Genomic DNA, 13,255 nt, shown 5'->3' with positions numbered 1-13,255 from the left:
CCATATGGATGACCACACATGGACTGTCTTCCATTGTTTCGTGGATTATAAGATAAGAAGAGTCGAAAATTTCAGGGGCTAATTTTTCGCAATTGTCGATTTTACTTTAATTAAATATACAGTGTGCGGCTCTATATTTACATACTTAACAATTTATCTGATTTAGCAGGTGGACTTTCAATTCAAGATAGCTCATGGGTCTGTGCAAAAGGTGCTGGTAGAAGAAGCAAAACTGTATGATGCTTCAAAGGGGATTCTGGGAGCTAGTAGGCACAATGCAATAAGGTAGGGCATTTCCTAACTCTTTGTGCCGGAACAAGGGATGAAGTTTGGAATTTCATAATAAACGGGCCTTGATTCATGATTTTGTTAATTTAAGGTCTTCAATGACATTAGCCAAATTGGGACGGTGATCTTTGAGAGATGCAGAACAGAGCATCTATCTGGTATGTCTGTTCCTGACAAGGCATACATGAGTGCAAGACAAGGATCCTTGATTGGTTCTTTTGTTAATATTTCGGGTATTCACTGGTATTAGGCAAATATTGTGTTAATAATTTACCATGCAGTTCTTCTTTACTGATTGTTGAAAATGGGAGAAGGTCATCTTTGAGAGGTGTAGAGGAGAGTATCTATCAGGTATGTCTGTTCCTGACAAAGCATATTTGAGTGCAAGACAAGCACACTGATTGATTTATTGTATGTACTAATAATGAATGTGCTGAGGTTCTTGAGGCTTCTTTTAGCCTTGGCTTTCTTGTATGTTCAGTTGCAGAGAAATCTATTTATCCTTGGGTAGGATTGTTGAATCGAATACGATCGAGAATTGAAAGCAAGAACTGCGAAGCTTTAACCAGTGTTTATCATGTTCTTTGGACAGGACAGTTTTAAATCTCCCGACAGTTATAATTTCAATGGGCATGACAAGATTCTCAGTCTAGTTTCCAATCATGATGGTCTTAAAATCTTTCTTGTGAATAAGGTGATGTTTATAAATACTATTGGTCTGAAATGGAAGCGTTGAAAAGGTCATCCCATCCTCTGAAACCAGATTGCCTCCACTGCCAGTTGGATAACTAGACTTTGTTGGCAGTTACATGAAACATGCGGGATATGAAATTATAGATTCGGCTCTTCTTGTAATATGTAGCCTAGTCTCCAGGAGGGAAAAGTGATTCTCATGCAAAACTTAACGGAAAATGTTCCCAAAGGGGCGAATTCTGGTCTCATTACAGAGAAAGGAGAATCACTACCAAGCCTTCCTATTCCACAGTCTACATCAAAACAAATGTCTGTGGTTGAATGGGCACTACAGTCTCCAAATAGGCATACACAGACAAATGGAGAGCTTCTATTGAAAGAACAGATTACGCAGAAGGTTTGCAACTATGAACATGAAGCTCGGTCTTCAAATGAGGTAGCACCAATTCAGACAATCTCTAAAGAAGGTGGGTTTCGCTGCAGTAAGCAGAATGACTCTCATCGAAAAGAAAATTATTTGGCAAGAGGTTAGAGTGCGTTTGTCGAACTAAAACCTGTAGGCATTTTACGGAGTTGCAATCTGCCACTTCCGGCGTTTCAACGGGTTGCATCTCTGGTTTTCCTCCTGGAGCTTTTAATTTCTGTGCATTTGCTTTGAATGGAAAATGTCCTTTTTGAGCGTTTTTTAATCCAGTGAATCCGCATTGGTTATGTGACATCCTTGTTCTTGGTGGGAATTTTCTTATGGTACAGAGGATTTCTTCCCGACGGACAATCAGTGGGAGTGAAAATCTCGAATTCTTCAACCAAAACAGATCAAGTGCTGCTTTCCGAAGTTGAGATTCTTATTCTATTGAAGCACACCCACATCATTATATTTTTTATCATGTAAAAATATCAAGCGGTAGTCATTTTAGCAATTACAGCGTCATGTATTGTATGGCGGAGTCTTTCATTTCCTATTTTCTGAGATTTCGTTATAGCCCTCTCTATGGAATATGCATATAGCCCTCTCTGCCAAGGAGAAGCCAATGGCGGTGTTTAAGAATCCAGAGACGCCAATGTTCCGGACTCTTTCATTTTTTATTTTCTGAGATTTGGTTACAGCCCTCTCAATGGAATATACACATAGCCTCCCACAGAAACTTCTTGTACAGGAGACCAATTGTCTGGTCTGCCCATCATGCAGAAGAAGAGCACGCCTCCCGGTGCCATCTCCTGAGCTCTGCCGTTGAAAAAAGTGGTGAGATCCTTTTCGGATTGCTTTGAATAAGCTTCTACCACATCCTGCCTACCTCCATTAATCCACACTCTTCCCTTGTTATATAAGGGCGAATCCTTCATCACAACAGCCTGAGGCACCTGCAATAATGAAAGCGTCCCAGGGGTTTTCCAGGGTGCTGAATCCAAATATGCAGTTAAAAAACCATTTTAACTGCAACAAATCAAGATTTAATCTCAATTTCTTCCGCCGGATTCCGTCACCGGAATCTCCAAAAAGTCGCATTATAGACAACTCCAAAATGCAGTTGTCTATAACGCGACTTTTTGAAAGCCTTTCCGGCGGGTTTTTCCGGTCGAAATCCGGCAGGAATTTATTGGAATCGCAAGTTTGATAGCTAGTTTCTGCACAATGAAAGCGTCCCAGGGGTTTTCCAGGGTGCTGAATCCAAATATGCAGTTAAAAAACCATTTTAACTGCAACAAATCAAGATTTAATCTCAATTTCTTCCGCCGGATTCTGTCACCGGAATCTCCAAAAAGTCGCATTATAGACAACTCCAAAATGCAGTTGTCTATAACGCGACTTTTTGAAAGCCTTTCCGGCGGGTTTTTCCGGTCGAAATCCGGCAGGAATTTATTGGAATCGCAAGTTTGATAGCTAGTTTCTGCACAATGAAAGCGTCCCAGGGGTTTTCCAGGGCGCTGAATCCAAATATGCAGTTAAAAAACCATTTTAACTGCAACAAATCAAGATTTAATCTCAATTTCTTCCGCCGGATTCTGTCACCGGAATCTCCAAAAAGTCGCATTATAGACAACTCCGTTCAAAATTCTGAGCTATGAAAATAATGTAATCAGATAATTTAATTCGGTGTGATAATAATCTGTCAGATCTCACCTCTGAAAGCCAATGAAGCGCCATGACAGAGAAGCAGACATGAATGGTCGATCTCGGAAACAGAACGTTGTAAAAGGATCCAGGTACACCCGCAACAAAATATGGAGAATGCCCAGGTCGGTCCAACAGATTGAAGAGGCCATTGAAGTCATTGGAAGGCAGATCAGAGAAATAAGCCTGGAACTCTAGCATTGAACTCCTGGCATTAGAATGATGGTCATTCTCACAAAGATTTGTGAGTGTTTTGACAACAAAATCGACGTCTGCTACGGTGTTTGTACCAGTTGCACATCCCAGATCTGTGATTCTGAGAGGGAGTAGTCTAACCAGGTAATAAAATATCTAAAATTTGGGCGGGCGTTTTCAAAATTCAAATGACTATCGCGTTAATGCAGGTCCTGGGTCGCGTTAGTATTTTCCGGTAGAGACTGGAGTCCTTTCCGGGCCGGAGGGCTGTCTCAGCCGGAGCCGGACTTTTTCGGGGCGGCCTGGAAACCGGGCAATTCCTCCACCTAGTTAGACTATTCCAGTTGGATTACCCTGCCTTTGATTATTATTATTATGTTATTTGTTATTCATTGATAGCCTAATAAGTGGCAATAGGAATTTCTGAGTCTTAGTTTTATTCCTTTTAGTTTCATTAGTTAAGTCTTTTAGTTTCATTAGTTAAGCACTTTTGCTAGTTCAAATTCATGGTTGATATATAAAATAATAAAGTAATATTTATATGAAAAAATTTAAAATTAAAAATAACTAGCAATTGCATCAAATGTTGCAAAGGAAACGCCGTAAGGCATAAATTTGAGAAAAATCATGATATATAAAAAAAATCATTGAAGATAGAAATTAGTAAACAAATTGTCATTCAAGCTAGAAGATAAATACAAATCACTTACATTATATGAAATTGACAAATTTTATAACCTTTCCAAAATAGGTTGCCTCTTAATGTTCGAAGATGCTCTTTCAAGTTCCAATAGAACCCTTGTTACTTGGGGGCTTGCTTAGGTCAATAAGTCATTTGCAACATTTGTTTCAAGTGCGTTAAAGGTCCATGCCCACCCCTTGGAAATTATTTGTGCTATACGGGGTCCATAATTATCATAGGCATGGTTGATCGAAGGACGGCTAAACGTTTTACATCTTTCAAAGTTGTTTGATGAGGGGTAGGCTAGAGTGTCAGTCGTATTTGACGGCTAAATTGTCACACGACGCACAATCTACCCGTCAAATTCCAACCATGGGACAAAGTAAGAACAAAGTTCAAGTCAATTATCTCTTTTATTGCTTAATCCTACCATCGATGTAAGTTCTGAAAGTAAAGGGAAGGAAATTTTGTTTGCGTGTTCGGTTGAACTTGACGGTACGCGAAAGAAATTTGCTCTTTGACCTTCACGTAAAGGTGGAAGTGTTTTAGTGTCAAATGCCCGAAAAATTCCTTTCATTTCCATTAAAGAAATAAACGACTGAAACAGAGGTGAAAAGGGTAGTTTGCAGGTAAAAAACCCGCATTTAGAAGCAACTTATCCCATGCTGAAATGATTTGTTTGGATAACTGGATCTGATATGTACCGTGCATTGTCAATGTAGGAAGTCTAAGTGAATGAATTCATAGAAGTTTCCTTTCTCATGAATGAAAGCCACCTTGCGAAATATTTCTTTATATTCTTGGTATAATCGTGGGTTATGTTTAATATATAAAAGAAACCTAAAATGGACAAATTTAAAAAATTTGAGAGGTTATTATTTATCCATTTAAACTTATTATTTTGCACATCCCTCTATATTAAATGTTTTTTTCAATTAAAAAAAAAGGCATATATGTTATTTTGAATTTGATATGGAGAGAACAAGTTGGACCAAATTGGAGGGTCGAAAGAACCAGATCTGTTTCAAAATGGGGAAGGCAAACCGTGAAAGCAATTTCATATGAAATATTCAAAATAAGGCAATGCAGATAATGAAAGCATTTTCATATGAAACATTTTAGGATCCATCTTTAGAGATCTATAAGAAAATTTCTCAAAAGAAACTGTGGCAAATATAGTCAAATCTCGTCTTCTACATCGTAGCGAATTCTACACAGGACATTAGTAGTCCATCATATTGTAATGTGGCATACAACATGTCTTCAAGGTATACAATGTGTTCAATTAGTTGCCCATCATATTGTAATGTAGCATACAACATGTTTTCAAGGTATACAACATGTCCTCCTACTTGTCTCGCTCAATTAGCAGCCCATAATATTGTAATGTCGTATACAACATCTCTTCAAGGTATATAATATGTCTTCTTTTTGGGAGCTATGAGCTAATAGCTATTCACTTAACATAGAGAAAGAGGAGAAGGTTAATATACGGTGTGATATAGTGTGGAAAATAAAATTATAACAACATTTATTTTTTACTTTTTTTTGTCATATAGTTATATGCATATGCATTTATATATTTTTTTGTTATTACTTAATGTTATGTGACATCTTCTCCTAATGACCTATAAAATACTTGGCGATGCAATAAATTATGAATAGAGTTTAATATCATTTGTTCATTTTCAACTAATAAAATATAATCATTTCTCTGTTTTGAGAATAAACTCAGTTTCAAAAGTAAATCTTCAATATTCTTATTATTGATATATGGTAAATTTAACAATATTTCTGGCTTTTAATTCTAACTCAAAACCTAAAGAACTATAATATAGGATATAGGATGCAACAGGTATGGGGAAACAATGAACTTTTCAACTTACCTGTAGGGTGGGAATCCCATGCCCATTACAGAGGAAATATCAAGGTCTGAATGAGAAAACATACTATAACAATTAGTTCGGTCCTAAAAAAGTGGTATGAAATAAAATAGAAATGAAGAAAATATTTCCAAATAATACTGCAACAGAAGTAAAAATTAATTTTCTATTGACAATCAAATCAGCGATGCTCCTCGACTTCTCAATATATTTCTTGATTTCAGGGTCTGGAGGGCCTTCCATCTATCATCATACAAATAGAAACCTTTACACGTTTTCTCACCTGCGGAAAAAGTGCCATATAATTACCAACTAAAGAATAAAACAGAGTATTGCACACAACAAAAATCACAGAATGAAGCTAGCAGCGGCAATATATATTTGATTTTAATTCTAGAATGAAAAATACATTTGATTGAGAAAGAAAGAACTATAATATAGGATATAGGACACAACAGATAAGGTGAAAAATTAACTTTTCAACTTACCTGTAAGGTATGCCGATTACAACGAAAATATCAAGGTCTGAATCTTGAACCATGATTTCCTCACCTAAAACTCGACAATCTTCATTCACATCTGGAAAGAATACCATCTCAACTATATCCTTATCCATCAAGGAAATTGGCTGCCAAAAGTGAGAAAACATACTATAACAATTAGTTCAGTCCTAAAAAAGTGGTATGAAATAAAACAGAAATGAAGAAAATATTTCCAAATAATAATGTACTGCAACAGAAGTAAAAATTACTTTGCTATCAACAATCAAACCATCCATGCTCCTCAACTTCTCGATATATTTCTTGATTTCAGGGTCTGGAGGGGCCTTCCATCTATCATCATACAAATAGAAACCTTTACATGTTTTCTCACCTACGAAAAAAGTGCCATATAATTACCAACGGAGTAGTCTACCTAGGCGGAGGAATTGTCGGGTTTCCATCGCCGCCCAGAAAAACATCCAGCTCCGGCCGTCAGCAATCCCTCCGCCACGCTCCCCTAGCTCTGCCACCCTCCGTCCACTACTCCACATTAATTTCCTGACAGAATCGCCGCCGCGCAGAGTTAATACAATTTCCAATTCGAATTTGGAAACCGCGGGTTGCTCGCCCAACCAACTCGAGGCGGCCTCTGTAGCTCACTCACTTTCCTCCTCGACTCGGCGCACCTCACCTGTAGGAATTTTGATTGAAGCTGTTTACTGGAAACCCAATCTAAAATCTGTGCCATCATTGTTTCGACAAAATGGGGAGGATCTATCCCAAAATATTAACTTCAGAGAGGGTTTGATCCAGGGAAACATGTCAGAGATCGAGGTGAAGGTGGAGAATATGGCTGTTGAATTTCAATAGTTTCAGACCCAAATTCCATCAGGTGAGTTGAATTTCCGTGAGTTTACCTACAAAGTTTAAAGATCAACCGCTAAAATTAATGGGGGCTTTAAATTTCCGCTGCTGGAATTGTGTTTTGGATTGGTTTCTTGTTTAAGCATTGGGGTTTCTATTGTTTTTGGGAAAATTCGGGCTGAAATTGAAGAATTCTGGAGGTATGGGCAGGGGAGAAATTGCTTACTTAATAAGCAATTGAAATTTCAAGTTTCTCGCTGGCTTTAAAAGATTAGGTTTTTTGGGTGTGCTTCGTTTACGTTTGAATTACGTCTCCGATATGTTTTGGCTAAAGGCTTAAGGATTTGTTATCTTACGTTAAACTGTGACTTAGGGTTGTGGAATTGAAGGGTTTTATTTTTTCATTATTTCTGTGGGTAAATTAGCTGCAAGTCCGTTCGCTTCTGAATGCTGCCATTTTGATTTATGCAAGTTTATGGTTGAAAATTATTTAAAATTGTCGAAGGCTTCGTAGTGGAAATTATGATTTTGAGGATTTTGAGCTGAAGACCTAAGGATCCGTTGATTTTTGCGATGGTAAGATTCGCTTGAATTTCTATTTCATGTTATAGTCTTCCATTTGCGACGTCTTTTGTTTGTTTGGTTGGTTAAATTCCCTTTTGTGCAAGACCCTTATGGGACAGGAACTTGGCCTCCTCTGCCTCGTACCTATGATAAACCGTCTAGACACAGTTAACAATGAAATGTCACAACAGAGTACAATTTACCTGCACAATGTTCTTCGGGTGAATAGAACCAAAGCCAATATAATGAAAATTCAGTTTATCATAGTAACCCACTTGACTGTTTGTATTTGTGAACTTTGCTTAAAATTGCTTTCATTTTTCCCGGTTATCTTAAACCATATAGTTTCCGATATTTTTGGTTTTTGGCTTTCTTGTGTTAGATTTGTATCTTTCAACTTAATGGATTAATTTTTTTTCAAGATGGAGGCTTTTGTGATTTGAATTGAGTTGAGCTTTATTTTCTGGTATCATCGCATTGAAATTCTTTGTCAATATTTCAAACCATCAAGTACAGTTTATCCTTATAATTAATTTCTTTTTGGTAAAGCTCCTTGCGGCTAAAATCTGTTACCTACTTATTCAGCTGATGATGACAAAGATTTTTCCCTGACAACCTTCTATATAGTGTTGTTCCCAATTTCATTTGGTGGATCATTTGTGTTAGACAGGGTGGTTTTCAAATTCATTTGATGGAGCCTTCGCTTTGGATTTGAAATGCCCTGGCTCTTAAATTTTGGATGGATTGTCAAATTAATCTCATAAAATGATGATATTGTTGGCCGTTAAAGAAGTGTTTCAATGTACTTTATTGTAGCAAGCATTTAATTGATCTCGAATATCAAAATTATCTAAATGTGATAAAATCTTCAAGGACAGATGTAATGTTGAACTAGCACTAAGGCAGATTATTCTATAGTCGAATGAATTTGCTACAAGGTTGCAGAATTTTATTTAATTTTCAGAATTTTCTTTAATTTTCAATTTACCATCCCACGATCCATCATTGAAAATGCAGTGGTTCTGGCCCACTTGAAGGAAATAAAGATTGAATTTCAACCAGCGGATTGAGTGGGCAGTGTAAGGGAACCAGCACAAATTTTAAATCATTGGTTGAGACCTTATATGATTCAAAGCGTCAAAGGTCCTTGACTTGCAAGCTTTTATGGGGAACTTTTGGAGCCACTCCAAGAAAGAGGGTTCAGATGAGCAAACAAGAACCCAAGTTGAGTGTAGTAAAAGGAAGAGACTATTAGTTGTCGATGGGAATGAAAGACGAAGGATAATTTCTGCTCTTACTGATGAGCTCTCCATTAGGATTCTTTCCAGGGTACCTCGTGGATGCTATTCCAACTTGAAGTTGGTCTGTAAAACGTGGAATCACGTATTAAGGGATTCAGAGATATTCGAATTAAGAAAAGAGATCGGTTTCTCTGAAGAATGGCTATACATTTTGATGAAAGACGAAGAGGAAAAGCTCATCTAGAATGCTTTGGATCTGTTATCAGGTAAATGGCACAGTTTGCCACCTATGCCGACTTTTACATATGAGGAGGAATTCAATGAAGCTACGAGATGGAGTTTATGGAATGCAATGGGAGCATCGAGTTACAGGCTAACAGGTTTTGTGAGGGGCTCGTTTGGACGGAAAGATTCTCTAGATAGAACAACTTTTTGTGGTTGTGTCGTAGGGGCCATTAATGGATGCCTCTATGTTTTGGGAGGGTTTGCTAAAGCATCTGCTCTCAAATCTTTCCTGAATAGGGCTTATATATTTTTATATATGGTTTAATATGTGTTATTTCCATTAAACAATCTGCTTGAGTGGAAGACGAAAGAGTACAATGGAAGCAAGATTAAAAAAAATATACAAGACCAATCAACAACTACAAGAGGACCCAAGTGCATTAGATAAATTTTTGTGGAAAAATGATCTATTGTAGTATCGAGATCACCTATATTTATGTAAGAGTTTCCAACTCAAACAAAGGTACACTTTTCATATAGGAGATTCAAGGTTCTTGAAAACTTACTACAAGATCAAGAAGGATTTTCTGGGAAGGTTTTAAAAGTGATGTTCAAAAGTTTGTGCTTAATTTTTTGGTTTTACAACATAATAAGAGAGATACAATCAAGTCACCAAGTCTCCTATAACCATTATCCACACTAAATTTCTAGGAAGAAGTTTCAATGGATTTTATTTCATGTTTACCAAATTTGAAGGAAATAATGTTATCATGGTAGTAGTGGAAGAACTAACAAAGTATTTCTATTTATACTATCTTTCACATCTTTTTAAAGCAAATACCTGTGGGATTAATGAAAATAGTTCAAAAACTACATGGAATCCTTGAGACTATATTGTAAGTGATGGGGATTCATTTTCATTGGAAACTTTTGGTCCAAAATATTTTCTTGTTTGGGTGTTCAATTGGCTCAACTCATCGTATCATCCTTAAACCAATGGGAAAACTAAGGTTGTGAATAAATGTTTAGAATGTTATCTTCATTTCTTTGCATCTGATAAATAAACACAATGGGTCAAGTGGTTTCCTTTGGCAGAATGGTGTTACAACACATCCTTACAAACTTCATAAAAATGTCTTCATTTATGTCACTTTATGGATATCATCCTTCATCCATCACATCACCCTAGAAAGGGACTCTAAAGGTTCTATAAGTGCATGACCAAATAGGGCACCGACAAGAGGTTCTCAAAATATTGAAGGACAACTTAGTTATAGCACAAAATAGGATGAAACAACAAATATATCAATATTGCAATGAAAGAGAATTTGAAGTAGGGGATTGGGTATTTTTGATGCTACAACCATATAAACAAATGTCCCTCAAGCAACAAAAGAAGGAAAATAAATTAACATGTAGGTGTCATGTCCCCTATAGGGTGTTGCAAAGGATGAGAAGTATGGCTTACAGATTGGAGTTTACTCCATATTCACATGTATATATTATCTTCCATGTTTCTATGTTTCCACAATTGCAGTTACTAGATATTTATCTCCTAACAAATTGTAGTTTATTTGTCTTTTGTTAATTATTAATGGAAAATAACTATAAATTCACTGATTGCAATCTCCAAAGCAAAAATGTTGCTAAATATAAAAATTGGAACTTAGAAATATGCACACACACAACAAAAATTGACATCATTGTTTTTGGACAAATGTCCCTCGAAAAACTGTGAAGGGAAAACTAGTGCAATAGATGATGGTTATATTATTATAAATTCTTCAACAATTCAAGAGTACAATGATATGCTTACCTCTCACTAAAAAAGATCCATTTAATACTGGAAAAATAAACTGGAGATAAATTGTCTCCCTCTGCAATCAACTTACCCTCCTACTAGCCACTCACACTCCCTTTTTGGAACTCACACTTCCTCCTGGAATGCGCAGATCTGGCTAAGGAAAATTCGTACAACCCCATAATCACCTTCCAGCAAATTTTTTTGCCTCCTTCTGCTTTTGAAGCCCATTCGCTTTGCCTATGGGATACTGATATGGAAACTAGCAATTGAAACATTGATTCTCTAGCAACTCGCACTGGGAAATTTGGTTACTTGCACTAGTTGTAGCGGCCTCCTTTATAGATGAATTTGACCTCCTCTTCCTGTCTCCCAGACACTAGAAAACACTGAGGAAAATTCCTCCAAACTCTTGCTCTCAAATCTTTGTTTATCCCTCTGTCTCTAATGCTTCCCTAGCTTCAATTGTGCCCTTGGTGAATAACTGCAATTGGGTAGCCAAACTGCTCACCAAATACTCTATGCACTCCCCAATCCCCTAGACCCACTCTTATAATCTCTTGTTGGAGTCTCAACTGCCATGATTACATCTCAATTAATGCTAAAATCAATTTGAATTCATCATAGAAGCCTCCAGAGAAAAATTGAACTTCCCCAATTATGGCTAATTAATTTAATTGAGACGTCTCCAAGTCTTTTCTCATGAAACTTTTTCTAGGTTTTGGAGATCTTATGTTCCTTAGCCTTTTCTGGGTTTTGGAGATCTTGTGTTCCTTAGCCTCTTAGACATTATAGAGACTAGAACACATGTCCATTGCTACCATAATCTAACAACTTCTTGATTAACAAGGGTAATTGGTAACAAGATCACAATCCCAACTATTTTAGCAGAGATGAAGAAGGAAAAAAATCATACTTGAACCAAAAAATATCCTTGAAACAAGGATTAAGTAGCTATAAAATTAAGCAATTATTGAGTACCTCATCAAATGGAATAACCTACCAGTAGAAGATGTGATATGGGAAAATCAACTATTCATGCATAAAAAACAAAAGTTATTCATGTGTTGATTGTTTGATGGGAGTGACATGTTGAGTTGTAAGGCAAATCCCCATGCTAAGCATAAAACCTCTTATTAAGCTTGTTATAGCCCTTTTTGCCACCTTATCTCAACAAGAGTAACCTAGTGTCAACCCTGTAAAGTTGTTGTTCTAAATTTGTTTCTCTTTCCCCTTGTTTGTAACCTTCTAGTAGCTTGTTTCTTCCACAGACCTATCATCTTATCACCCATCACTCCATTACAATTATATAGTTCATCACTTGTTTAAATGCCAAAGTGAAGTATTGGGTGCTAAAACTTGAATCTTATGATTTACATCTGTCCTGACATAATATTTAAGGTACAATTGTCACTAAGCAATGAAGCTTTGAGAGCTTGGATGGGTCATTAAAATTGTAATTCTTCTTTTGAAATATATAATATTTGTTTTCCTTTACAAATGATAAGCGATGTAAAAATTTGACTTTTTTTCAAGGTGTTTTTGAATTACCTTTTTAGAACAAGTTTAAACCCTTTGAAAGAGCTAGGAAGGATTCAATTTTGATCATTAATCTCTATTAGTCTCATTAGACTTCATATTAGTTTTAAAATCACTTTATGTTTTGGATAAACGATTGCATCTTTACATATGATACCCTTGCCAATGAATTTGGAAAACACCTTACACAACAAATTAGTATGAAATTATGCCTTTCAAAAAATACATTGATCCATTTGCATAACGAACAATTTGATGAATGTATGGTTACTTGAAACAAGTGCATTCTTTAGCCTTGGTGGGTTTGAAAGGGATTCTTTAGTGAAAGGAACTTAACACAGTGAATGCAATGAGGGGGCTGTTAATTCCTTTGGTGCTCAACATGGAGTTGATAATATTTATATACACTATTACTTAATGTATAACAACAACACCACTCCTAAAACCATATATGAAGTCACTTTTCTTTACCCTTTTCATTTCATAAAGACAAGCAAGGTCTACTTACAGAATTGTTAGCAAAATTGAATGAAAACGAAAAAATAAATGTCCAACATTTAAAGCTGAAAGCAGGAAAACCAAACACATAACCTTTTATGCATAAAACTTACTTTTACTATGGACGTTTTAAGTGGTGAAAAGTTGGTATTTTGGGCTAAGATAAATTTATTCTTACAAACAAACC

The sequence above is a fragment of the Pinus tabuliformis genome, chromosome 6 (assembly GCF_031772625.1).
Source record: "Pinus tabuliformis cultivar Carrire ecotype Pingquan chromosome 6, CPIR1, whole genome shotgun sequence".
NCBI classification, from domain to species: domain Eukaryota; kingdom Viridiplantae; phylum Streptophyta; class Pinopsida; order Pinales; family Pinaceae; genus Pinus; species Pinus tabuliformis.
Note: the sequence above shows the minus strand (reverse complement) of the source record.